The sequence below is a fragment of the Aulonocara stuartgranti genome (genome assembly GCF_965226115.1).
Source record: "Aulonocara stuartgranti genome assembly, chromosome: 1".
Lineage (NCBI taxonomy): Eukaryota > Metazoa > Chordata > Actinopteri > Cichliformes > Cichlidae > Aulonocara > Aulonocara stuartgranti.
This window is the reverse complement of record NC_138939.1, coordinates 29713948-29738715: the sequence shown is the minus strand read 5'-3', so window position 1 is coordinate 29738715 and position 24768 is coordinate 29713948. Positions and strand designations below refer to the sequence as shown.

Genomic DNA, 24768 nt, shown 5'->3' with positions numbered 1-24768 from the left:
GCCTCAGAGATCCAATGCCCGTGTGTATGTGAGAAGGAGAGAGAGAGTAAATGGTGCGGAAAGAAAGTGAATTGCGTAGGGAAATGGCTGCTGTGATATGCTGTATTATTGTCTATTTCACACTTGTATGACTTTGCTGACTGGCTTGTATGAGGGTGTTTTTAACACAAGTCTGACTGGGTTGAAAAATGTAGGCAAGATCATATGGGGGGGAGGGGGGGGGGGGCTTGAGGCTTGATGAGACCCCAAACAGACGTGATCCTTCTACTGTTTATATAAAAAATATTTGTGTACACATAATATTTCAACATATTCGAATAATATCATCAGCCAGCCACCTGTAGCTAGATAGCAAAAGGACTCTGGACTGGATCTGGCCCAACTCCTTTCTGGGTTTGCGGTCAGTTCACCATTTACCTCAGCTGTCAATGCTAGGTAAGAGGCAGCCACATCTTTTTAATATGAAGGACGCTGTGAAACTTTGTAAAAATAGTCTAACATCTAACAATACGTCAGTGAAGCTCACTTTATTCTGATGATAGTGATATTGGAGTGAGTTGTAGAGGATATGCTCAACTTTTCTTTTAGAAAAGCTGCCGTTTTTCCCGTTGTTGGCTGTTAATAAACAGAAATAGCAAAAAACAGATTTCCAAAAGCACAAGGGAAATGTGTTTCTGGGGAGACAATAACCCGACGGACCAGTTGCAGGAACCAAAACATGCTAAGAATTGCACTGGGAGACACTTAAAAGAAGTAGAGGATCTAGGAAAGAAATGATGAGAGGTACGTGTGTTAGCCTAACTATTAGCCTAAAAATCCGTCATCAGTATTATATGAATCATGATAAAAGACACCTAGCATGTTTTGGGTTCCTGCAACTGGTCTGTCGGGTTAATGCCTCCCCAGAAACACTTCCCTTTGGCTTTTGGAAATCAGTTTTTCCTATTTCTGTTTAGCTTTTTCCTATTTCCATTGTGCCTTGTGTGCTTTTGCAGCGTTTTTCTTATTGCTGGTGTTTTCTTAAGTTGCAGTCCGTTTGGCCTCTCAGGGCCACCATATATTTTGGTACTGGAAACTTTTTAGTTTTTTAAATTAGATTTTAGATTCATCAGAACTTAAAGTAGAGGAGCATATCCTGTGAATATGTAATACTGTTGTACTTTGAGGCACAGCTGTAAATGCTTTAGTACCCTGATATTTCTATCATTGTGGGTTTACTGTAGGTATCTGAAAGCAGTTGTCCTTTACACACACTGACACACATTAACAGGAGTAACTTGGAAAGACTGTTTCTGGGAGCTATATGAATGTTTTCTTCTAGGTTTCATGCACATTGATATGGATCTGTGGTTATTTATCCAGTCTCTGTCTATATTGCTCAGTGCTTAATGCATAGATTTTAATCCCCCCCAAAATAGACACTCTAAAGGAAAAAATATAATGACACTCATTGCTTCTCTCCCTTCCCTGATTGTGAACAATGTATGACCCGGCTTGTCTGTGTTTATTTTGGAGGTGGTCAATCCTTGTTTACAAGAATGGCAAGAGTCAAAATGCCCAATATCTTCAAGATCAAAACAGCCGTGTCCTCCATTCCCCCTTTCCATTTTCGTAGGCCACCAGTTTGTGCATGTGGGTGTCAGGAGTGTTGTGTGTGCATGGACTTCGAATCAGTGCAAGCCGTGGACGGCCTGGTGCCCTGTGCTCGGAGGCAGCCATCTGTCAGCTGATGCTTGGTCGACACAGCAATCAGAAAGCTCTGCGGCGGGTCCAATCTGTTTCACCACAGGTAGAGCTGTGGGAGGGCGGCCATCAATCCACACACACACATACTCTTTATTCCTTCTCTCCACTTCATCCTTTTGTAACACTGTCTGTCACTCCTCACCTTCTTCTTTTTATACCTTCTGTCCTTTACAACGGTTTTGTCCCTCTTCTATCTTTAGGCAGTTTTTATTCTCTTTGACATTTTGTTTTAATATTGAATTTCTTTTGAGAAACCTTTCGTAGCCGCCTCTTTCCATTACTGGGTTTTTGTATGTCAGCAGGCTCTAGCACTGCTATTTCAGAGTCATCAGAAAACATTGCCGTATGATAGAAAGCATACCAAATGATATACAGTAATGAATAAAGTTACCGGGGTGGTGACTGCTAATGTAATGAAACCAAATAAACAGCACTGCTGCTGTGATTAACCTACACTGATTCCCTTTCCTGGCAGGGGTATCACACCACTTGTGTCACCATGATGGCAGTGTGCTAAGTGTAGTGGTAACTCCAGCCTGCTAAATGTGCTGTGCTATATCCAAGCCATGCCAGGCACAGCTCTCCCCCCACTAATTCCTCTCCTTTGGCAAAAGGCCAACTGTTAATCTGATCAGAGCCATTCTAATGGCAGAAGGCAGCCCTCCCAACCAGACTGTAGCCTGGCCAAGAGGCCTGTAGCAGTGGCGGTGACATCCTGAGCTCTCCACTGCAGATGAATTATTGAACGGGACCCAGAACAGAGATTTAGGAGGATGAGTTGGCTTGGCTGTTTTGTTAAGCCAATCAAACAGATATGAAAATCTCTCTTCAATTACAATTGAGGATGAAGAATAAATGTATTTATGTTGTGAGACGTTTTGGATGGCTAATTTCATTTTTTTTAAAGGGACCGTGACTATTCCAGCTCATGGTATGAGTGCCCTGTCCTACTAAGCTGTCTGTATATCTGGTTGCACTCCAAAGTTGCTTTTCCCACAACTATACACCCTCACTGCTGCCACAGGAATTAAGAGGGTAGATAGCAGCCAGGTGCTGCTAATCAAATGCACTTTATTAATTAATCAATCATCAGCAAGTGTTAACACCTCTATAAAAGCCTAACGTTTTGGCAGTTTGCTGGTCTCTCATGGAGTTTGTTTATCAAACTCTCCAGGCCTCGGTTAGCATGTTAAATGTTTGAGTTCATGCCAGTTAAGTTAGAAAAAGACTGAACAAGTATGGCTTGTTTAAAATAAAGTATTTTCTTTCTATAAAGAACATGGCAGCACAGCTTAGGTTTGCAAAGTTGCATCTGAACAAACCACAAGACTTTTGGAACAATGGTCCTTTAGACAAATGAGACGGGAATGGAGATGCTTGGCTGTAATGCATAGCATCACGTGTGGCAAAAAACAAACTCGGCATAACCACAACCCTCATACCAGAAGCACGGTGGTGGAGGAGGTGATTCAGGCTTGTTTTACAGATACACAGTGAGCACCTTGCACTCATTGAGTTGACCTTGAACTCCTCTGTATACCAAAGTGTTCTAGAGTCAAAGTAGAGGCACAAAGCTAAAGGTACAGCTTTGTTCTTGGCATGTCTCTCATGATCCATTACATGGATTTCATTGGAAAAAATAACTGCTGCTGGTTATAAGTGATGACCAATGCAGTGGCTACAGATGTCTTTGTAGTTGTGGTTTCTATTAAGGCAGCGGTCCCCAACCCCCGGGCCACGTTTGGTACCAGGCTGTGAGAGAGTTGAATTTATGTGTTAAATGTAATGTTTTCAGGGTTTTTATTGTTTTTTATCGTTATTTTTTTAATCGATTTTATCATTAACTCAGTTTCCCTGGGTCTTTTCCTGTGTGTTATGAATAAATCTTCCTTTTTTTTGGTACCAGTACTGGTTTTATTTTGTTGTATTTATCCGCGACACCTGAAAGGCCCGTCCATGAAAATATTGTTGGACATAAATCGGCGCTGGGGACCGCTGCGTTAAGACATCCGAGTAATTGTTTGAGTGTTCACTGGTTGCATGCACAGATACAGTAAGTATCAGTTTGTTTCACTTTTCATCACATAGGGACACATAAGCAGCGCCTGACTCATGTTGCTATGAGTTTTTGACTGTATCTGTGATGCATTAAATCTGTCAGGCAGAGAAGCCAAGTATATGAGGACACTTATGTTTTTGATGAGATATCCTAAAATAATAACGCTGTTGTAGCAGCAGCACAAAAAACAAGCCTTCTGCTATTCTTGCTTTGACTATGAGATCTAAAGATTTGAATATTTAATGATGTTCAGTCAACAATGTCAAATGTAGATTACAACTTTTTTTTTTCAAATATATTCTTATGACTTCAGACTTTTGAATTTTGGAGCTGCTGGCTTGTCCACATCCATTTGCCAAACGCAGTCTGGTGTTTTCATTTCAGCCAATTTAAAAGTCATCCATGCCAGAATAACCGACTACACTTAAAGATAAAGATCATGCACATAAAGTTATGTCTCAAAAACCCTGTTTTTGGACTTATTTCTTTGCAGCTTTTCTGCCAGTTCTTTCCCCTCTACTGGCCCATGGATACAACTAAGCGAGCGGAAGCGACTGGCAGAGTAACAACGCCAAAATGTAACTAGAAGTACATTTGGAGAGTGCGTCCTCTGCCAAGGTCAGTGTCCTTTCTCACAACTTGAAAGAAAGTAATCTGGATCAGCGTCAAACTGCAATGAGTTCTTATTTGCACAAACTCCATCTCTCCATCGTGCTTTGTAAAATTCAGCTTTGTAGCTTTTGTATTATCTTGCTGACAAGCAGTCAGACAAACAGATTTGACACAGCAGAGGAATAAAATCTCCCATTAGTCACTGGCTATTTTATAATTTGTAGATTGTAAATTTTGGGAATACTTTGGACTGTAGCCTGTGGGAGAATGCTGTGACTTTTCCAGCATTTACGGGACAATACCATAAACAGGTTTGGTAACCACAGTAAGGGCTGGCTTGCCAATGAAATGGATTTTACTGCATGTGTTTACATTAAGTTCAGCCAAAACAGTGGAGGCATGGGGTTTATATCCTCAACATTGTGAGCCAGACCGCTGTTATTCAAAACCCGACCACAAAACACAGTTGGGTTATGCACAGTGGAACATAAACATGGACTTTTTTTCTGGAGGCTTGTTAGAATTGGCATTTCCTCTTTTTTCTCTTCTTTGAACTAATGGTTGGTTGTACTCAACAAAAACTTTAGGGAACAAACTGTTCTTTAGTCCAGTAACTTGGTTATAAAATGTCTAAACAACTTTCAAGAAAGATGAATTGGGAAGAAACTCAACGGGACACTGAAAAACATTACAGACAAATCCCTGCTTTGTCCAAGTCAGTTTTTCTTAAGTTGTCACAATGCTGGAGTCTCTATTTCTGGGTTTTAAAGGATACATACACAACAGAGTTTGACTTATGCCAGAACTGAATTATTTTGAATGAGGATTGAGATTTATCTACTGCTCACCACACAGAAATTGTCAGCACAGGCTGTTCATGTCATTTATTAACATTGCAGCTGATTCAAATTGTTCATAAGAGCTGCATTTAAAGATAGTTTTATTCAGGAAAAAATGTGTTTGCACTGTAGATTGACATTCTGGAGGCATCTGTGAAAGTGGTTTTGGCTGTTTTGATGTGGTGCACTGTAACCTACATTCAGCCAGCCTCAGCTAATGAACATGTCAGTTTGTAAACTGTTACCATAGCAAACGTAAAGCCCTTAATGTCTTGCTATTAGAAAAGCTGTTAAAGAATTTAACAAGGCTCTATTTATATGTTAAAAAGCATCTTGGCTAACCACATGGTTTTTAGATTTCTGTTAACGTAAACATTAAGTAAATTAATTGTATTTTATTAGTCTTTTTCTTTCATATAAAGCATACAGACAAGAGTTTAGATTTTTTATACCTAACTCTATTAGGCAACATCGACTGCAGCAATGAAATCTTCCCATATCTCTGATCCAATTGTCATTTTAACTTCTTCCCCTATGATGTCCTCCCCCATAACCTAAATGACAAGTTTTGACAGTAGTTATCAGTATAAATGATATGATAAGAGCTTCAAGAGCTGCTCATAGTTGGCTTTCAAAGGGTAAAGAGTTACCTATCCCTATCATGCTTTCCCTTACTTTCTGTCATAATCACCAAATACTTTACTAGGTATACAGTGGGGCAAAAAAGTATTTAGTCAGCCACCGATTGTGCAAGTTCCCCCACCTAAAATGATGACAGAGGTCAGTAATTTGCACCAGAGGTACACTTCAACTGTGAGAGACAGAATGTGAAAAAAAAATCCATGAATTGACATGGTAGGATTTGTAAAGAATTTATTCGTAAATTAGGGTGGAAAATAAGTATTTGGTCACCTCAAACATGGAAAATCTCTGGCTCTCACAGACCTGTAACGTCTTCTGTAAGACGCTTTTCTGTCCCCCACTCGTTACCTGTATGAATGGCACCTGTTTGAACTCATCATCTGTATAAAAGACACCTGTCCACAGCCTCAAACAGTCAGACTCCAAACTCCGCCATGGCCAAGACCAAAGAGCTTTGGAAGGACACCAGGAAAAGTATTGTAGACCTGCACCAGACTGGGAAGAGTGAATCTACAATAGGCAAGCAGCTTGGTGTGAAAAAATCAACTGTGGGAGCAATCATCAGAAAATGGAAGACATACAAGACCACTGATAATCTCCCTCGATCTGGGGCTCCACGCAAGATCTCATCCCGTGGGGTCAAAATGATCATGAGAACGGTGAGCAAAGATCCCAGAACCACACGGGGGGACCTGGTGAATGACCTGCAGAGAGCTGGGACCAAAGTAACAAAGGTCACCATCAGTAACACACTACAACGGCAGGGAATCAAATCCCGCAGTGCCAGACGTGTTCCGCTGCTGAAGCCAGTGCATGTCCAGGCCCGTCTGAAGTTTGCCAGAGAGCACATGGATGATACAGCAGAGGATTGGGAGAATGTCATGTGGTCAGATGAAACCAAAGTAGAACTTTTTGGTATAAACTCAACTCGTCGTGTTTGGAGGAAGAAGAATACTGAGTTGCATCCCAAGAACACCATACCTACTGTGAAGCATGGGGGTGGAAACATCATGCTATGGGGCTGTTTTTCTGCCAAGGGGACAGGACGACTGATCCGTGTTAAGGACAGAATGAATGGGGCCATGTATCGTGAGATTTTGAGCCAAAACCTCCTTCCATCAGTGAGAACTTTGAAGATGAAACGAGGCTGGGTCTTCCAACATGACAATGATCCAAAACACACCGCCCGGGCAACAAAGGAGTGGCTCCGTAAGAAGCATTTGAAAGTCCTGGAGTGGCCTAGCCAGTCTCCAGACCTCAACCCCATAGACAATCTGTGGCGGGAGTTGAAAGTCCGTGTTGCTTGGCGACAGCCCCAAAACATCACTGCTCTCGAGAAGATCTGCATGGAGGAATGGGCCAAAATACCAGCTACTGTGTGTGCAAACCTGGTAAAGACCTATAGTAAACGTTTGACCTCTGTTATTGCCAACAAAGGTTATGTTACAAAGTATTGAGTTGTATTTTTGTTATTGACCAAATACTTATTTTCCACCCTGATTTACGAATAAATTCTTTACAAATCCTACCATGTGGATTCATGGATTTTTTTTTCACATTCTGTCTCTCACAGTTGAAGTGTACCTCTGGTGCAAATTACTGACCTCTGTCATCATTTTAGGTGGGGGAACTTGCACAATCGGTGGCTGACTAAATACTTTTTTGCCCCACTGTATCTTGCTGGTATTAGTTTGGACACACGGCTCAGATTCAGCAAGGTGCTGGAAACATTCATCAGAGATCCTTAGCATCTGAATATCGCAGCAGAAATGGAGACTCAACAGACTTGAAGTGTTTTTCCATTCTTCTTTTGTCCAGTTTTGGTGAGCCCATGTAAAATGTAGCATTAGTTTCCTGTTCTTAACTGACAGGCGTGGCACCTGGTGTAGTCTTCTGGTGCTGTCACCCATCTCCTTCAAGAATACCTTCGTTGGGACGAGTGGTTATTTGAGTTAATTTTGCTTTTCTGTCATCTCAAAGCAGACTGGCCATTCTCTTCTGATGCAATTTCTGCCTGAAAGCTGCCACTCATTTTTGGACCATTCGAATATAAACCCTAGGGATGGTAAATCACACTTAAATCACCTTGTTTGCAAATTCTGTAGATGTTTAGATGTGTAGATGTTTGTCATAACAAGCAGTTAAACAAGTAGCCAGTGAGTGTTTGTACTCTGACAATTGTGGAAGCTCGTATCAAACAGCTCAAATTAGAAACGCAGAAGGCCCGCCCACCTGCTGTTCAAACATTGTGTTTATCAAGGGCAGCCAATCAGAGTTAAAGGGAGGAAGACTTCAGATTTTTCAAACTGGGGAGGAATTTAAGTGCATGTACAAAGGCGAGGTAGTAATAATAATTATACTGAACTGTAAATCCTACAATGCTAATTCAGTAATGGCCAAGAATAAAAAAATACGATGTTGGATTTGAGCTCAGTAGGTCCCCTTTAACCAAGCAAGTTTAGCGCAAGGCATGTACAGTCTGTAATACCCTGATGATTATTCTCAAAACGTTGTTTTAGGAGACATAATAATGCTAAATAATATTTATATTTGCCAAATGGCCATTATCAGTTTTTCGTGAGAAAGTCAAGGCATTTTACCTAACAGGAAGTGTAAATGTCATCTAATCATTAAATGTTTTGACGGCTTAATTTTGTTTTTACAGTTTCCCGCTGCTATGTTACCAAACAGTGTGACAGTGCGATAGGGGGGGAAAAGTTATGGCTTACAGAGTCATCGTTAAAGAATTCAGTAACTCAGAAGGTAAATACAAGCGTCACGTGTTGCTCTGTGGAAAATACCTGTGGCTGATTTCCAGCTGCTGTGGTTTTTGTGGCTTTTCGTGTGATGACAGGTGAATATAATGTTTACAGGAGGCAGAAGGAAAACAGTAGAGAAGAATGGGTAGATTGTTAGTCATAGCTACGATAGACTGTTAAGCACATTTTCTTATAGACAGGTTTATGCGTATGCTACTTTTGGCTTGTCGGGTTGGGAAACGCCTTTCTCTTCTGGTTCGCCGGTTGAAAAGATGACAATAATCTTTTGTTTAATGGCCAAGCCCTTGAGATAAAGAAGCGTACAAACAGAGCTGAATAGACAGAAGGTGGCACAGAGCAACACATTTCTAAGTGGTTGTATGAGAAAAACACTTTTGTTCAGCATCTGTCAGACGCTGTTATAAAGCCGAGGTATTATAGCGAATGGATTATGACAAGCAAAGGGAAATAATCTACTGAAATCACACAATTTAAATCTCAAAAACCCAACATTTAAACAGATTAAGGGTGTTGCAGAGAGTTCATGAGCCTTGTGTTTGTGTAGTGTGTGCCTATAATAACCAAAAAATGTGGATCCATATCATCGCCTCTTTCCTTCTGCTTTAATGTTAAGTCCTTTAACCCTGAAACGCATACCTGGGTTTTGTTGGTATTCAGTTTGCGTCACCGTAAAATGCTTTGTTGTGATTTGAATGCAAAGTCTTTAGCACAGAACATCTCTCACTGGTATTTAGGTATGCAGGTATGCACGGAAATGAAAACAGTCTCCTTAAGCTCTTTGTGTATGTGATTTGTCATGACGAACCAACTGCTTTTTAGATTTGTGTCTGAAGGATATAATTAAGATACCCCTGGTAGTGACAGCATCCACTGGAGGCATAACCCCCCCCCCCACCAGCCCCTCCCTTTCAGCTGTAAATCCTCCCTTCCAACTCTCCTCCCCACCTTCCATCACCCAACCTCCCCCCCATCAGCTGTTTCCCTCCCACTCCAAGCTATAGCTGTCACAAGGCGGAACCACAGGGAGCCTGCCGGTTGGTATTTATAGCATGCCAGGGCTCTAAGTGATAGATGTCACCTTCACGCCGCTGCCTTTGGGACACTGCACCAAACATCTTGCCCCACTAACAAGCTGCAAAGTGCTGTGGATGCACAGGGAAGGGACAGTGGGGCAGTGGAGGACATGTGTCTCTGGCTTGTGTGTAAAAGGAAGCCAGGGATGCCGATGCAAACAACCAGAGTTTATCAAATGTGTTTACATTTCTCCCCACTTGACTTGTTTGCTCCTTGGTGTCTCGCTTGTTAATTAAAACCTCTCCTGGTGAGAAGTTTGTTTAGGAGGTGAAGCAGTTTGCGTTCGCCGCAGCTCTGAGTGTCGCGTTCCTTCCTTCAAGCTGCAGTCTGATGATGGATGGGAAGGAGATGATCGATTCTGGCTTTGACCGCGAGGGTGTGACATAGCACCTGAACCTCTCGGCTGGACTCGCAGTAGGTGCGGATGTATAGGGCTCATGCACAGATTTAAAAGGAAATTTACTCTTGAACTAAGTGCATTAGAGAGGAGGATAAAAATAGAATTCATGTAAGCATGGCTAACATGAATACAGCAGTATGACATATGAACAGTGAACAAACAACACAGCGCATGCAGATACCACCCACAGACAAACACACATAACAGACTCAAACTTTTATTTTTCCACAAAGAGCTAGCTTTGTTCCTCTCAATGCTAAAGAAAAACCCCATAGCTACTGTCACTGTCGCGAGGCGTCATCCTGACATTTTCAATCATCTCCTTTGACAGAGATATTTTTGGCCCAAATGGTAGAGTTCTCCTTTGAAGGCGTCTGTAATACAAAGTATAATTCAGGTCTGTCTGACAAGTGGAATAAGCTTGTCAGGAAGCTGAGGCTTGAGCAAAGGAGCTTTTGGCTCAGGACTCAACTTGGCATTGTTCACATATCCATACTCCTACTCCGAGCCCAGTTAAAGTTGGTCATGTGTCAAACTTCAAAACCATCGCTGACCTCACAAGTTCTGTTGAAACCTGTGCTGGTTATATTAGTCATGTGTGTACTTCACAGTATATTTCCTAATAATAGCACTGCAGCTTGAACAGAAAGGATGCAGCTCCAGTGTTTTAATCTTTATTTAAGATAACAGACAAAATTACAATTTGGCATATTTTGCTTTTTACTTTATTACACTTTCTTGTAACGTCCAACTGCTTTCATTTTATTTCTACTCCACATATAAGACGGTATATGGATAAAAACCAGAGATGTACAATAATTCATTCATGCTGGGCTACATCCATGCAACCTCCATGCATTAATAAACATAGTGCTCGGGTGTTTACTGGTCTTGTCTACATTTGTTTCGTGTCAGCATCTTTTCATGTGTGTTTGACACAAATCATTATGAATTACTGACAAAGAATTTCTTTTAGGAAAACAAAATCACGTATTTTTAAAATTGTCATTTTTCAAGTGACAACCAAAACCTCATTCCTGCTTTGAATATGCAGATGCTTATTTCTAAAACAGTGTATTTTATTTCAGGCTAAAAAAAAAAGGGCAAGATGATAACATTACATTTCATTTCCTTTTACATTTTATATACACAGTAGGTTGTAGGAAGAAGAAGGACCTAAAGGTGATCACAGTTTTAAACACATACATTTAAAAGAGTACGCATCTGAATACACATTTGGTGTAAACTGCAGCCAAAAATGTTTGGTGAACGATTAAAGTAAAGCAGACCTTAAACAAAGCTTTTTGTCATTTATTCCTCAGCCCAGACTCTTTGACTGATATTGTCAAAGCACAGGTGAGCATTACAGGTGGTGATCAAGAAAATCGGACATAATTGAAAATATTCACATTTGTGTTCGGTTCAATTTGATTGCAGTCCGTGCATCTCAACACGCGGCTTCCTAATGCATAGAGTACATGCATACCTTTAGATGACAGTGACAGAACGGTCAGTGAGTTGCTGAAACTCATCCATGCCACGGTGAATGTGTTGACATCGCCTTAATTCAGCTTGCCATCTGACACTGTGCCTGGTTCTCCACTCTGAGGGAGCAGGGTGGACACGGATATAGGCTGTCAAGCTCATATAAGCATGTTAAAATACTGCATAGATCAGAAGTGAAAGGGTAGAGTCAGAGCTGAAGCAGCACAGCACCTACATTTTTATGAGAGCTGCTTTATATACTAAACGCTACTGCATGAAACTGTCATTCATTTTTGCATTTGCAATAAAAGGATACATCTGCAGAGTAAAATTGCCGATCCAGTCTTAAACCAGTGCGTAAGTATTTGTTCTTGCGTGCTGCTTCAGTCCTCTCAGTCAGCACATGGTTTGTCGAGCATGTGTTCACCGAGTGCATTGATTGCCGCTGTTTAACCCCGAAACACTTAATGCAAAACACGGCAAAAGTTCCAGGGTGCAAGCTAATCATTACATGCGAGAGAATAAATAAGACTATGAAGTCTTTGCAAACCACTGTTATAACAGCTGCAGCTGGCAACGTGTAGCTGCTGTGGCTGTAGGAATGATCTATGACATAACATTAGGGATATAGCAGAGAAAGACTGAAAAGTGTTGATTGGCTCAATTAATACCACTATGTTTACAGCACCCGTCTCATTTAAATCTCATTAATCTGAAGATTGAGTCATTTAAAAACCGTTCCATAATGAATACAGATTTCCTTAAAGCACTCAGCACAGTCAAGATGTAAACCCAGGAGTTTTTGTTTATGCCTTTAATATGTATATGATAGGACAAACTATTGATATGGCAATATAGTGGATTCCTTTCTCTTGCAATGCATTTATCAACACATTGGCAAAAAATATTGATATTTTTCTGAAAACATGAGCACACTAAACAGATTCATATTCACCAAATGCTCATCAGCACCTCACGACTCCTCAAAAGGTGTTGATGGTCTCTTCTTCGTGAATTTGCAGGAAGAAGAGGAAGAAAACGGTGGTCAGTCGAGGGTTATCAAAAAGCTAAAAACTGAACTGACTTGATAGCGCACACACACGTCGACACAGTGTGGACTGATTGCACACATTATGTCTGCATTCTTCCTTTTGTGTCTCCCTGCTGTACAGAATTGCCTGGCAGTGTCTGTATAATTGCATTGTGATACATCATTATTGTGGGTAACGTATCATGATAGTGTAGTGACTTCTTTTGCAATTCCCAGCGTTAGTTTAAAACCATGTCAGCACAGTGGTGTGCCCACATTGCAGTGCGAGTGAAAGTGTCTGAGCGAGCTTTTGTACAGTGCGTCGTGTCTGTATAACCACCCAGTAAGCCGTGTGTGCATTTGTGTGCATCGGCTTTGTCTCAGTCTCGTCTCACGCGTACTGACTTTCTAGAATGATCTTTGACATATACTGTCAGGAGGTGTCAGAAAATGCGTGTGCGTGTGTGTGAACATGGACATGTATGAAGCTTGTAAGTGTGTGCATGAGTCTGAGAGGCTGGAGTCAGGCACTCTATCTCTTTGCTGACAAGTGTCATCGGCTCCAGTTGCTTGGGGGTCTCTGCTGTCGTGTGGGTGAGAGGGGGCAAACAGGAGGTGCTTGTGCTGCAGGGGGAGTGGACGAAGCCAGAAAGTGGGGGGTTGGCAGTCAAACAGTTGGGAAGGGGGGATGACAACATGACCATGCTGAAAGCAACCAGCAGGCCCCCCAGTGGCAATCCAGGTTTCATGACCCAAGTGTCCACCTGTCGTTTCCTCTTAGCCAATCTGCACTCCCCCCCAGCCCCCACCCCTTATTCCCCTTTAGAGAAAAGCAGCGTAAGGGTGGCTGTACTCCACAATCCAGTTAAAGGCCACTGCTACAAACCTAAAATGAGGCGCGACATAACTGTGGCATGTTTGCTTAGATTAGATTTGCATCGTCAGATGTTTTGAGGTGGACCGGTGCGAGGCATTTACACCTCTATATATAGTGAGCGTGCAGGCTCCAACCCAACTCAGATGCGATTTGTTTCACTCGGTTTCGTGGCTATGATGCGTACCCATAAAAGTGCCACACAGTGTATGCTGTGCATTGCAGCTTAACTGTGTGTAGCAGTGCTGACAAAGCAGGATGCAGCATAGGGATCCCATGTTGTCGGTCACCTTGGGTGGTGTTTGGGGTTACTAATAATCTCACTTTTGTTGCCCTGATTAAATCAGCAGTCATTGCAGTGTGTGTTCTGGAAGCCTGCCACGCGTTCTCCTGTTAATTAGTGGATGGTTGGTTAACTGCGGTCTCTCCTCGTGTTCTTTACTTCATTTTGCTTCATCACTATAAAAACTAACTAGGCTGATAACAAAAAGCGTCTGGACACTAACCTTTACTTGGGCAAACACAGGACAGCGGAGTGCCAGATGAACCTAATTTCAGTTCGCATACCCTGAGACCCATCTGGCCTCCCATAAATCTGCTTGTCCATCAACAGTGAAATGCAGCTGGCACACACACATGCACATATCACACCCCCTGCACATTCACACCAGGAGTCAGGGTTTGCTGGGAGTGTGAAAATAAGATCCGCCAGCTTCAATAAATGCCTCTTAGCACTGTGATCAGTCAAAGGCTTTCCAGCTATGTTTGGCCTCCTCTGGCTAAACCGACTCATTAGCAACAGGGGACCTCATATTTGCAGCGCAGTTTAACACCGTTTAGATTTACACTTAAAGCCAGTCTGTCTGCTTGGCCAGATTAGTGCCTTGGGTTGCATGTCTTTCTTTTTTCTTCTTCTTCTTCTTTGTTTTTAAAAGTAATGTTTGCGTTATTAATTTAGCATCCAACAAGCACCAACCTATCCGTGAGTCTTGATATTGCAGATAGTCCAGGGTCATTTTGTGTTGTCAGTAAAAGTAGGATGTGCGTCTGTTTGGACACGCATGCGCGCGCATGTCACTGTGCAGACCCTGAGCCCCTACACTGCCAACGTGTCGGAAGCATAATGCGTAATGAAGTCAGACACATGATCTCAGGCCGCTGTTGTGTCGCCGCAGATGTCCATCTACGTTTGCTGAGGCATTCTGGGAAAACCTCCAGGACTTCATGACCTCCTGTCGACTCTATTAGACACTTTTAAAATGGTTCGTCACAACTCCATCTTTCCTGCGCAAACTAACAACATATTAAATGATAATTGTCACCCCAATCCAGTTGTTTCTCCTTATGGGCTTACACAGTCATTCTTCAAGCTTCACAGCTTGAAGCCATTTGATTTTGTTTTAAACCCTGCTGGATTAGCATTAGTGCATATGGTTTTTGGTTGGAAAAAAAGGGTGCTAACTATCCTGCATATGTTGTTTTGCTTGATAGCCTATCTTCTGTTTCTGAGACAAATTACTCAGTCTTATAGGGCCACACAGGACTGGATCTTGATGAATCTGGAAAAAAAGAGGCACAGCAGCAAGTGGCAATAATATATTCAATATTATGCGCAGGCTAACAGAGACATATGGCTTTGGATTCAAGTGCTAGGAATTTCCAGGCTAACACCAGCAGTTATCTGCAATGAGGACTGTGATGAGCACAGGCACGCTGCACTGGCCAGGTGGCTCTTTGGAAGATAGTGCCAAAAGATGAAACCACCTCAGTGTCAGCATTTTAATTTGATCTGCCATGTGCACATATGTCTTTAAAGTCTGCGGGGAGTCTCTCAGCCATTGATGTGCTTCGCCAATGGTCTGCAGTCGCACAGGTTAGCACTGCAGGCTAATCTGTAGTGAGTCTGTCCCAAAAGCCTGCGCCAAGTTGATGGCAGGATGAGTGATCTCCTCTCCTCTGATCCCCGGCCCTCGGATGCCCAATGTGTGCCAACTATTCAGCTCCTTTGTAGTTGGTGCCAACATGCCCAGACGGGTAGAGGAGGAGCGCAGAGACCCAAGCAGGATTTGAAAAGCAGTAGTGCTCTACTCCTAGATATTAGGAAGTGGGCACAGCGATCTCAGCAGAGCCAAATGTTTTGGGGCAGCAGCCATCCTGTGTATTGGTCTAACACTAGCACACTGGCAGATCATCTGAACATTCAGAAGTTTCAGAAATGAGTGTGATGTTGCACTGCCTCGTTGATGGAGACAAAATTGAGTGCAACGTGACCACCCCTGTACCCTTAATGACAAGTTTGGACTAGAGATGGCACGATACCACTTTTTTATGTCCGATACCGATATCATAAATTTGGATATCTGCCGATACCGATATGAATCCGATATAGTGTTTTTTAATCAACAAAACTGTTTTTTAAATATCTTGCTGCATTTTGTATAAGTTCATACTCAAGTTTAAAACAACAACTACACTAAAGCTATTCTGTTATACCTGTATGCAAAAAAAAAAATTTCATAGTTCAGCAATACTGATCAATCTAATAAACTTAAACCTGCACCATCCTCCCTATTCTGGTATTTTAAAGAGTACTTAGCATAAATATTAAGCAACCTAACTAATAGGGTTCCAACTCCCAGCAACAACAAAAATAAAAAAATAAAAAATAGGGAACCACCCCTCACGCTCCACCTCATGATGCTTAATCGACGTAATCAACCTTAATTTGATGCAGTGTGAAAAAAAATGCACAGAAATCAATTATTTTTCAAGAAATATTAAATAGATTCAACATCTTTCTTCAACAAAATTGCAGACTGCACAGATGGTACCTTCCCAAAGGAAAAAGTACTATAGCTTACTAGGGTATATATATTAGACGTAATAGTTACTATATACAGTAATTGACTTCTATTCATTTTACATCAAATTAAAACTTTGGGTGTCAGATAATTATTTATTAAAAGCTAGACATTTTAAATGAGAATAAGAAAGAAAAGTATGTCTTTGTGCCCCCTTTTCCCTGTTAATGCCCTATCGGCCCCCCTGGCTAAACTTTGCTAGATCCGCCCCTGCACAGCTACCAGCGTCAGCTACGTAGAAAAAGATCCTCGAGTAGAAAGTAATATTAAATACATTCTAACAACAGCTGATCAAGCTTAAACGTGCTGCTGTTGTTCAGCCGCTGGTTTCCTCTTTCTGGTGCAAAGTGGGCCAAAAGCAAACTAGAGACACGGACTCGCGACAGAAAAGCCGATCAGCTGATCGTTAAGCAGTTTCATGATTGAAGTAGCAGCAGGAGAGGCAGTCGCTTGTTAAGCTTAACGCAGGAATGCTTTACAAACATTCAGAGATGGACTTACACACTTGCTTTACTTCTCTCGGGGATAACTTTGTCGGAGATGAAATGCCGGGTTGCTAGCGAAGCTCCAAATGCTATCCAGACCACCGACAGGTCCCGCATGCCACAGCCGCTCTATCACGTGATGCATACTGCTCCGACGTGCTAATGTTCTGAGGTGAGTTACGGCGTGTTGCAAGTTTTGTGAGGTGCTTTCGTGATATTTAATGGATCGGATTACATTTTTTATTTTTCTCCGATATCCGATCCAGTAATTTAGGTCAGTATCGGACCGATACCGATACGTAATATCGGATCGGTCCATCTCTAGTTTGGACACCTCAGTATCCTTCAATAAAGATCTGGTTTGATGACCATTAGAATAGTTTCTGTGTTTTTCCAGGGGTAGCTGCACAGGCAGAGACCATCCTCACTAACTTCTGTTGCAAACCCATTTTTTGTATATACAGGCAGAAATATGACAGAAACAACTCAGTGCTGAAAAGAGCTTCAAGGTTAACTCATCATACACTTTCGAGGGGCAGAGTTAAATGAATTCAACAGAGACCTTGTCGTCCTTGTATTTCTTCTCATAGCAACAAATGAAATCACACTGTAGAGAAAGAGCAATTCCATACAAGTCATCCAGATCAGTCAGTATTTGCGAAAACAGATGAAAAGCTGAACTGCAGTTATAGGTAATAGTATTCTTGCATATACAATGACTGTAGTTGAACAATCGCCAGAAGAAATCTGGGTCAGATCGGAGTTTCTGTTTCCGACTGAGGTGCAGATGCATAGATGTTCACTGGAGTTCTGCATCTCACCTGGTTTGTTGTCGTTATTTTTTGATTCAGCAGCCAACCAAATGGGCTCTGATTTAAAGGACCCTTATGGGCACGCATCAATACCCGACTGGCGACCGACCTGCTGTCATGAGGAAAATTGTCTATTTTCTTTCCTGTGAAAACATTTCTATAAAAACCTCTGCACAGAAATGAACCTAACTACATTTTTTAGAGTGAGTCACGGCCATGAAACACAACATCTCAAACATCCATTCAGTGTCAGAACAATTCCACCATTAGAGCCCCGTGAAGAGCCCTTGAAAGCGCTACACCGACGATGGAGTTCTCGCTCCTCCTTTCCTCTCCACTCTCCACAGCCTGCCCACATTAACTCTCCAGCCCATTCAGCTGTGATTAGAAAAGCCTCTCAGCTTCTAGAGTTTGCAATCATTTGACCATAATGAATTCCAATCACTCCCTCCTCCTACCCTCTGCTCCCACTTGTACTCGAGAAGTTATAAAAAGGAGAGTGCCGAATGGAGAGACAAAGAGGCCGTGCAGTCCAAGGGATTGAAGTGTTTAGCAAAAGAATCACACGCAGAGAATTGAGCCTGAAAAAAATGTCTGAAAGTAAAATTCAAAAATAGCTCTAACAAAAATATTCTATGGATTTCATGGATAGTAATGGGGAACAAAAAATACGACTCAAAATAACTGTAATGACAAGCCAGTCTACAGCTATTTATTGGTAAAAATATAGTACTTAAGAGATGAACCACATGTATGTGTGTGTGTGTGTGTGTGTGTGTGTATATATATATATATATATATATATATATATATATATATATATCTTAACTCAAAAGCACAGTTTTTAAATTTAATGTTGCTGAAACAACAAAGTAATAAAAAAATAAATCTATCTGATCGAGAAATCACTCATCTTTGGAAAAGAGAGTTTATTACAGAGAAATGGCTCTTTCCAAAATAAAAGCTGTACTATACGCTTCTTCTGGGCTATATTCTCAGCAGTATATTAAACATATCAGGTCCCCATAAGGAGAATCATGTGCTAACGGCTGTCTATTTTTTTTTTTTTTTTTTTTTTTTTTTTTAAATGACATCAGAAACAGCAGTATGCGACATTACGTGATGGCAGAGCTTCAGTTCATCCTTTGTCATTTTTTTTTTTTTTTTTTTAATAAATAGGACAGGGGGAATGAATGAGAGAGAGAGGGGGAGAGAAAGAAAGAAAACCAAAGAGGAGAAGAGACGGTGAGAAGGGGGGGGGGAAGAGAGAGAAAAAAAAAAAGAACTCCTGGGTCACCTGTATGGAGAAAAAAAAAAAAAAAACAAACAAAAAAAACAAACAGAGGAGACAGCAAACAACAAAGAGCAACATAATAATAGAGAAAACAAAGCACCATCACAATAAACTAGCTAGTCATAGATATCAATATTTACTAAATAATAAACGATATTGTGCAGCACGCAAGATAGACAGCGCACAGTGTGCTTTGAGGCAGCAGCCAAGAAAGCTTTAGTCCGTGTCTGTGAATACCCATGTGTGCATACCTGTGTGGATCAGCATGCTTGCATTCCAAAGGTTTCTCCATGTAATGATCTGCTAGGGAGTGTGGGGGGGCCACAGCCCCGTCCTCCAGGGTGTGAAGCGGGTATGGAGGAGATCAAAACTCCAGACATCCAGAGGCCCCCAGAACACAAGAGACCATGGAAGACCAACAGAGGGGCAGCCGCGCCACTGTCCCAGTAAGAGCTGAGGAGAGTCCCAGATGAGGGCTCGCCCAGCAGCCGCGGAGCAGAAGTCAGGGGGAGTTGCAGTGACGCGCCCGTGAGCTCCGCCGGCCCCCAGCTGCGCCTGAGTGACCGAGCCCTAGGCCGAGAGGCCGGGGGCACCCCACCTCCAAAGGGGCCCGAGCGAGCCCCAGGCCCCGACAAGCGGCCGCCAAGGAGTGAGCCGGTGTGTACCCGGACGCCCACCCCCAGACACAAAGAACCACCAACACACCGACACCTGAGGGAGTCCGCCACCGGCAGGGGAAGTGGTGGTGGGTGGAGATAGGCCTCCAAACCTTGGAGGGCCTGAGGTGTCCCCAGAGAGGTGGCGTCTGATACCCAACCTGACATATAGACACAGACATACAGGCACACACAGACACAAACATCCATTCCCACCCTCATGCTCTCATATGCACTCACTCCACACTCAACCAACGTGGAGACAGACATAAAGAGACGCTGTACACACAATCACACTCCCCAAGCGTACTCTACAAACCGGGTCTAGGTACCCTTGCCCCTGGAGGGGGGAATTGCACCCAGACCCAGGTGGTGTTACCCTTTTCCCTGCGGTGGGGAGAGGCAGACCACCCCGACTCCGCAGCAGCAGGGAGGCCCCACACCCCAGACCGCAGTCGGACGGCCAACTCCTCCTACTAGCCCTCCCGCTCCAGCAGGCCGCAGAGAATGGGGGTGGGAGAAGACTCCAAACCTCCCTCCACCCGCTCATTGTAGTGTTGATGCATATGTGTTCTAAGGTGCAATTAAAACCCAGGAGGGCATGGAGCTACCTGCCAAGGAGCAGCAGGTAAGCGCATAGTCCCTCCTGCTAACCCTCAATGACTAAGTGTATTTAAAATTGAGAGGTGGGCAACGACGTCAGGGGTGAGGTATACACCCTGATGGTGATTTGGACTCCGTGATTGTGCCCACCCCCAAGATCCTATATGTATGTGTAATGAGAGTGTGAATAATGTGAATGTCTAAGTTGTGGGATAAAATTGAGGCAGAGGCAGCCAGAAGGGGACAGGGGGGGGGGGTAGCCTCCTCTGCACCCTGGTGACATACCCCCACTCCAAGGCCCTGCATGTGTGGGTGGTTGTGGAGGAGCGGGAAGAGGGAGGCAGCTGGAGATGGGGAGGGAAGGAAGGGAGGGGCAGGTAACCCCTCCCTGGGGCCAGCTCCCCCGCTGACCCCAGTAGGCACTCCCACCCTCCGCGACCCGCCAGGGAAGGGGGGCCCAGGCCCATCAGACCGGGGCCCAGTGCAGTAGCGCCCCCCGGCTCCACAGAGCCCTGGACAGTCCACCCAACCCCACCACAGAGAAAACTGCACCCACCCCACCAACCACACATCTTCCAGACTACATAAGACGGTAAACGCCCAGGCTGAGATCTTCCTCCACCTCTCCTGTATCTCCCCCTCCTGCAGAGAGTTCCTGAGGAGAGGAAAGCTCCTGCAAGATGTGACAATCTCCCCCACCAGTTGAAGAGCCCCCCAGGCGGCTCGACGCACCGGCGGCACCCTGCTCCAGGGCCGGGCCCCCATGCACCCACCCGCCCACAACCCCGGCAACACACCAACCAGGACCCAAGCCCCCGAGGCCCGGCCCGGGCCCCAGCCCAGAGACGGAGCGCCCCCAGAACCTCACGCCCATCCCGGACCCACCCAGGGGCAGCCAGGTTGCCAGGTCAGTAACCCACGTCCGTCAGCACAGACCCTCCCCTAGCCCCGCTGCACGCAGCCGCGAGGAAACAGTCACCTGAGAGCCAACAGAGCCCTCAACCGGACGTGACCGCTACCCCGGGTTGAGCCCCCCAAGGAAGATGCCTCCGGGGAACCCCCCGACGCCCTAAGCCTGTCCCTACCCCCTCACCAATCACAACAGTGAAGGCGGGACCAAACTATGACCCCCCACCCCCACTAGGTGATGGAGCTGATAAAAGGGGCCCAGAGCAATTGATCTAATGTGGTGGCAGAGGCTGTGTCAAGACTAATGTAATCTAATAGATAATTTCTATATTGGTTAGAATTAAGATTATTTTTATTTTTCCAGTTCATGAGGACTGTTTTCTTGGCTATGCATAGGGCGGTGAAGATCATATGGGCTATATTCTTTTCTGAAGTGATATTATCTAAGCTGCCCAACAAACACACTAAGGGGGAGGTTGGAATGTTACATTTCAGACACTTTGATAAGTCTTCACATATCTCGTGCCAAAACTTTTGCACTGGTGGACAGAACCAAAGAGCGTGGATGTAATTGTCTGGTGTATTGCCTTGACAGTGTGAGCAGTTGTTGGAAGATGTAAAGCCCATCTTGAACATCCGATGACCTGTATAGTGCACTCTATGAAGTATTTTGTATTGTATTAATTGCAGACTGGGATTTTTAATTAATTTAAAAGTTTTTAAGCAAATCTGAGACCAGAAGTTTTGGTCTAGGTTGACTGATAAATCTGCTTCCCACTTTGCAGTAGGAAGTGATATTGATTCATCTAATTTAGAAAGTGTTCTGTATATTTTAGATAATAATTTGGGGGATTTAAGAGTAAGAAAATGTGCCGCACTTAGTGGTGTTTGTAATTCAACTTGACTGAGGTTAAATTTCTTTTTTACTATGGATTTAATTTGTTGATATTCTAAAAACCTTGTCTTGTTGATCCCATATTGTTCAACTAGTCTGTCAAATGGAATAAATTCTGTTCCCTCTAATATATGTTCTAAGTATTTAATTCCTTTACAACTCCATTCTGGGAAATTAATCATATTATTGTTTTGTAATATGTCAGGGTTATTCCAGATAGGTGTACGTTTGCATGGGATTAATGAAGACTCCGTTATTTTTAGAAACTCCCACCATGCTGTTAGAGAAAAGCTGATGTTGATACTTTTAAAGCATTCATGTCTTTTGATGTTTGAGCTAATAAATGGTAGGTCTGAAATCTCTAGATCCTTGCATAGTGCCTGTTCAACATCTAGCCAGGGCTCAACTAAGAAGGTATGTTTTAACCATTCTGAGATGAACTGAAGCCTGTTGGCTAAGAAGTATTGGTGAAAATTAGGCAGATCTAATCCTCCTCTATCCTTGGTTCTTTGTAGCGTTTTTAAGCTAATACGCGGGGGTTTATCTTTCCAAAGGAATTTGGAAATATATGAATCCAGAGATCTGAACCAATCTTGTGATGGTTTGTTAGGGATCATCAAAAATAAGTAATTTATTTTTGGCAAGATCATCATTTTTATAGTGGCGACCCTTCCCATGAGTGATATGGGTAAAGATTTCCATCTAGTCAGATCGCCTTCTACTTTCTTTAGAAGTGGGATGTGGTTTAGTTTAGTTAAGTCTGAAAGCTTGGGAGAGACATTAATACCTAAATATTTAATATTTCCGGATTGCAGTGGGGCAGAGGAAGAATTATGGAAGGAGCAGTTAATGGGGAGAACTGTAGATTTTGGCCAGTTAATTGAATAATCTGAAACTCTTGAAAACCAGTTTATTAAAGTAATTACCTCAGAGAGGTTGGTTTGTGTGTTTTGCAGAAAAAGCAACACATCATCCGCATAGAGACTGATTTTATGTTCTATGTTCTTACATTTTATGCCCTTAATTGTTGTAGCCTGTCTAAATGCTGCTGCTAGAGGTTCGATAAAAATTGCAAAAAGTGAGGGGGAGAGTGGGCATCCCTGTCTGGTGCCCCTCAGGAGACAGAAGCTGGAGGATGTCTGGTCATTTGTTCTGATACGAGCCGTTGGGGAATTGTATAATATTCTTATCCAGTTTATGAAAGAATTTCCAAAACCAAATTTGTGTAAAGTTGCGAATAAAAATTTCCAATTAACTCTGTCAAATGCTTTTTCTGCATCTAGAGATAATATTATGGCTTCGATGTTTTTATCGTATGAGTAGTCTATTAAATTAAGTAATCTACGAGTGTTTGTTGAGGAGTGCCGACCTTTTATGAAACCAGTTTGGTCAGGATGAATTAAGAGGGGGGTCATTTTCTCTAATCTCTTTGAGAGAGCTTTGCAGATTATTTTAAGGTCTACATTTAAAAGAGAAATTGGACGATAGCTTGAGGGAAATAAAGGGTCTTTGCCTGGTTTTAGCAGGAGACTAATGTTGGCAGAATTCATATTTGGTGGTAGTCTGCCCTTTTCCTCGATTTCCTGCAACATGCTGTGGAATACTGGTGCCAAAATTGTCCAGAATTCTTTGTAGAATTCTGCAGGGAAGCCGTCTGGACCTGGAGCCTTATTATTGGGCATACTTATCAGGGCTTCCTGGAGTTCACTTGGCGTCAGTGGCGAATCCAGTTCCATTGCTTGACTGTCTAGTAATTTTGGAAGAGTTACGTTGTCAAGAAACAGATCAATTTCATTTTTAGATGGGTTTATTTGTGGTGAGTATAAAGTTTCATAGAAATCCCTAAAAATGTTGTTTATTCTTCCAGGATCATATATTGTGTTCCCCGATAAATCTTTAGCAGCACATATAGTTGTTTTTTCTTTATTTATTTTTAGCTGGTTAGCTAGAAATCGACCTGATTTGTTACTGTGTTCAAAATTCTGCAAGCGAAGTCTTTGTATAAGGAATTGTGTTTTTTTATTAATAGTTTCATTTAATTCTAGTTTTGTTTTGCATATTTTGTTCAATGTTTCCTGATCTTGGTGGGACGCGTAGGCTTCTTCTAGTGATTTGATGTTTTTTTCTAATTCCTGAATATTTTTGTTTTCTTCTTTCGGCTGTCTAAATGACTCGGGTAAAGTTTGTAGCATGCGTGCTTGTTGTTTTTGTCTGCTTCCACTTGTCTTTGCACTAGGATGATGTCGGAGTAAATGTGCAGTCATATTCGTTGTGTTCCCCCTAGTGCTGTCAGCGTTAATCTCGTTGAAATGACGTTAACGCCACAACGCGGTAAATCTCCGTTAACGAGCGACCCCGGATCGCCCCGGGCGTAGAGCTGGACGGTCAACACGTTAACGAGCTAACTGCGCTAACACACTAGTTCCCACCAATGTAATTGAGCATTGCGTGGCACATCCGACATACTGTTTTACTTTAGTCCATGACGCGCTTACCTTCAGGGTAGAGCTGGGCGATATGAAATTTTTTCATATCACGATATGTTTTTTTCATTTCAGGCGATAACGATATCTATCACGATATAAGCCAAATAACTATATTTGTAAGATTTAAATGTGCCGTTGCTCACAAGTAAAATGTGAAATAATCAGCAGCTTGTTTTTATTTAAATATTTATTTCCCATAATAAGTTCAACAGGGTAGATGTACTTA

The 24768-nt window shown here is 42.7% G+C and overlaps 1 long non-coding RNA gene across 3 annotated transcripts in view; it reads left to right on the top strand.

Moving 5' to 3' along the window:
- Window positions 1–449: 449 nt before the first annotated feature.
- Window positions 450–24768, top strand: part of LOC309707241 — a 36448-nt gene continuing 12129 nt past the window's right edge. For 2 of the 3 annotated variants that reach the window (XR_014276963.1, XR_014276964.1), the window contains exons 1-3: window positions 450–783; window positions 1616–1789; window positions 4299–4423. This is a non-coding gene — a long non-coding RNA (uncharacterized lncRNA). Of the gene's footprint in view, window positions 784–1615; window positions 1790–4298; window positions 4424–7881; window positions 9451–24768 lie in introns of those variants that run through there. The other variant, XR_014276965.1, reaches the window with a different exon arrangement.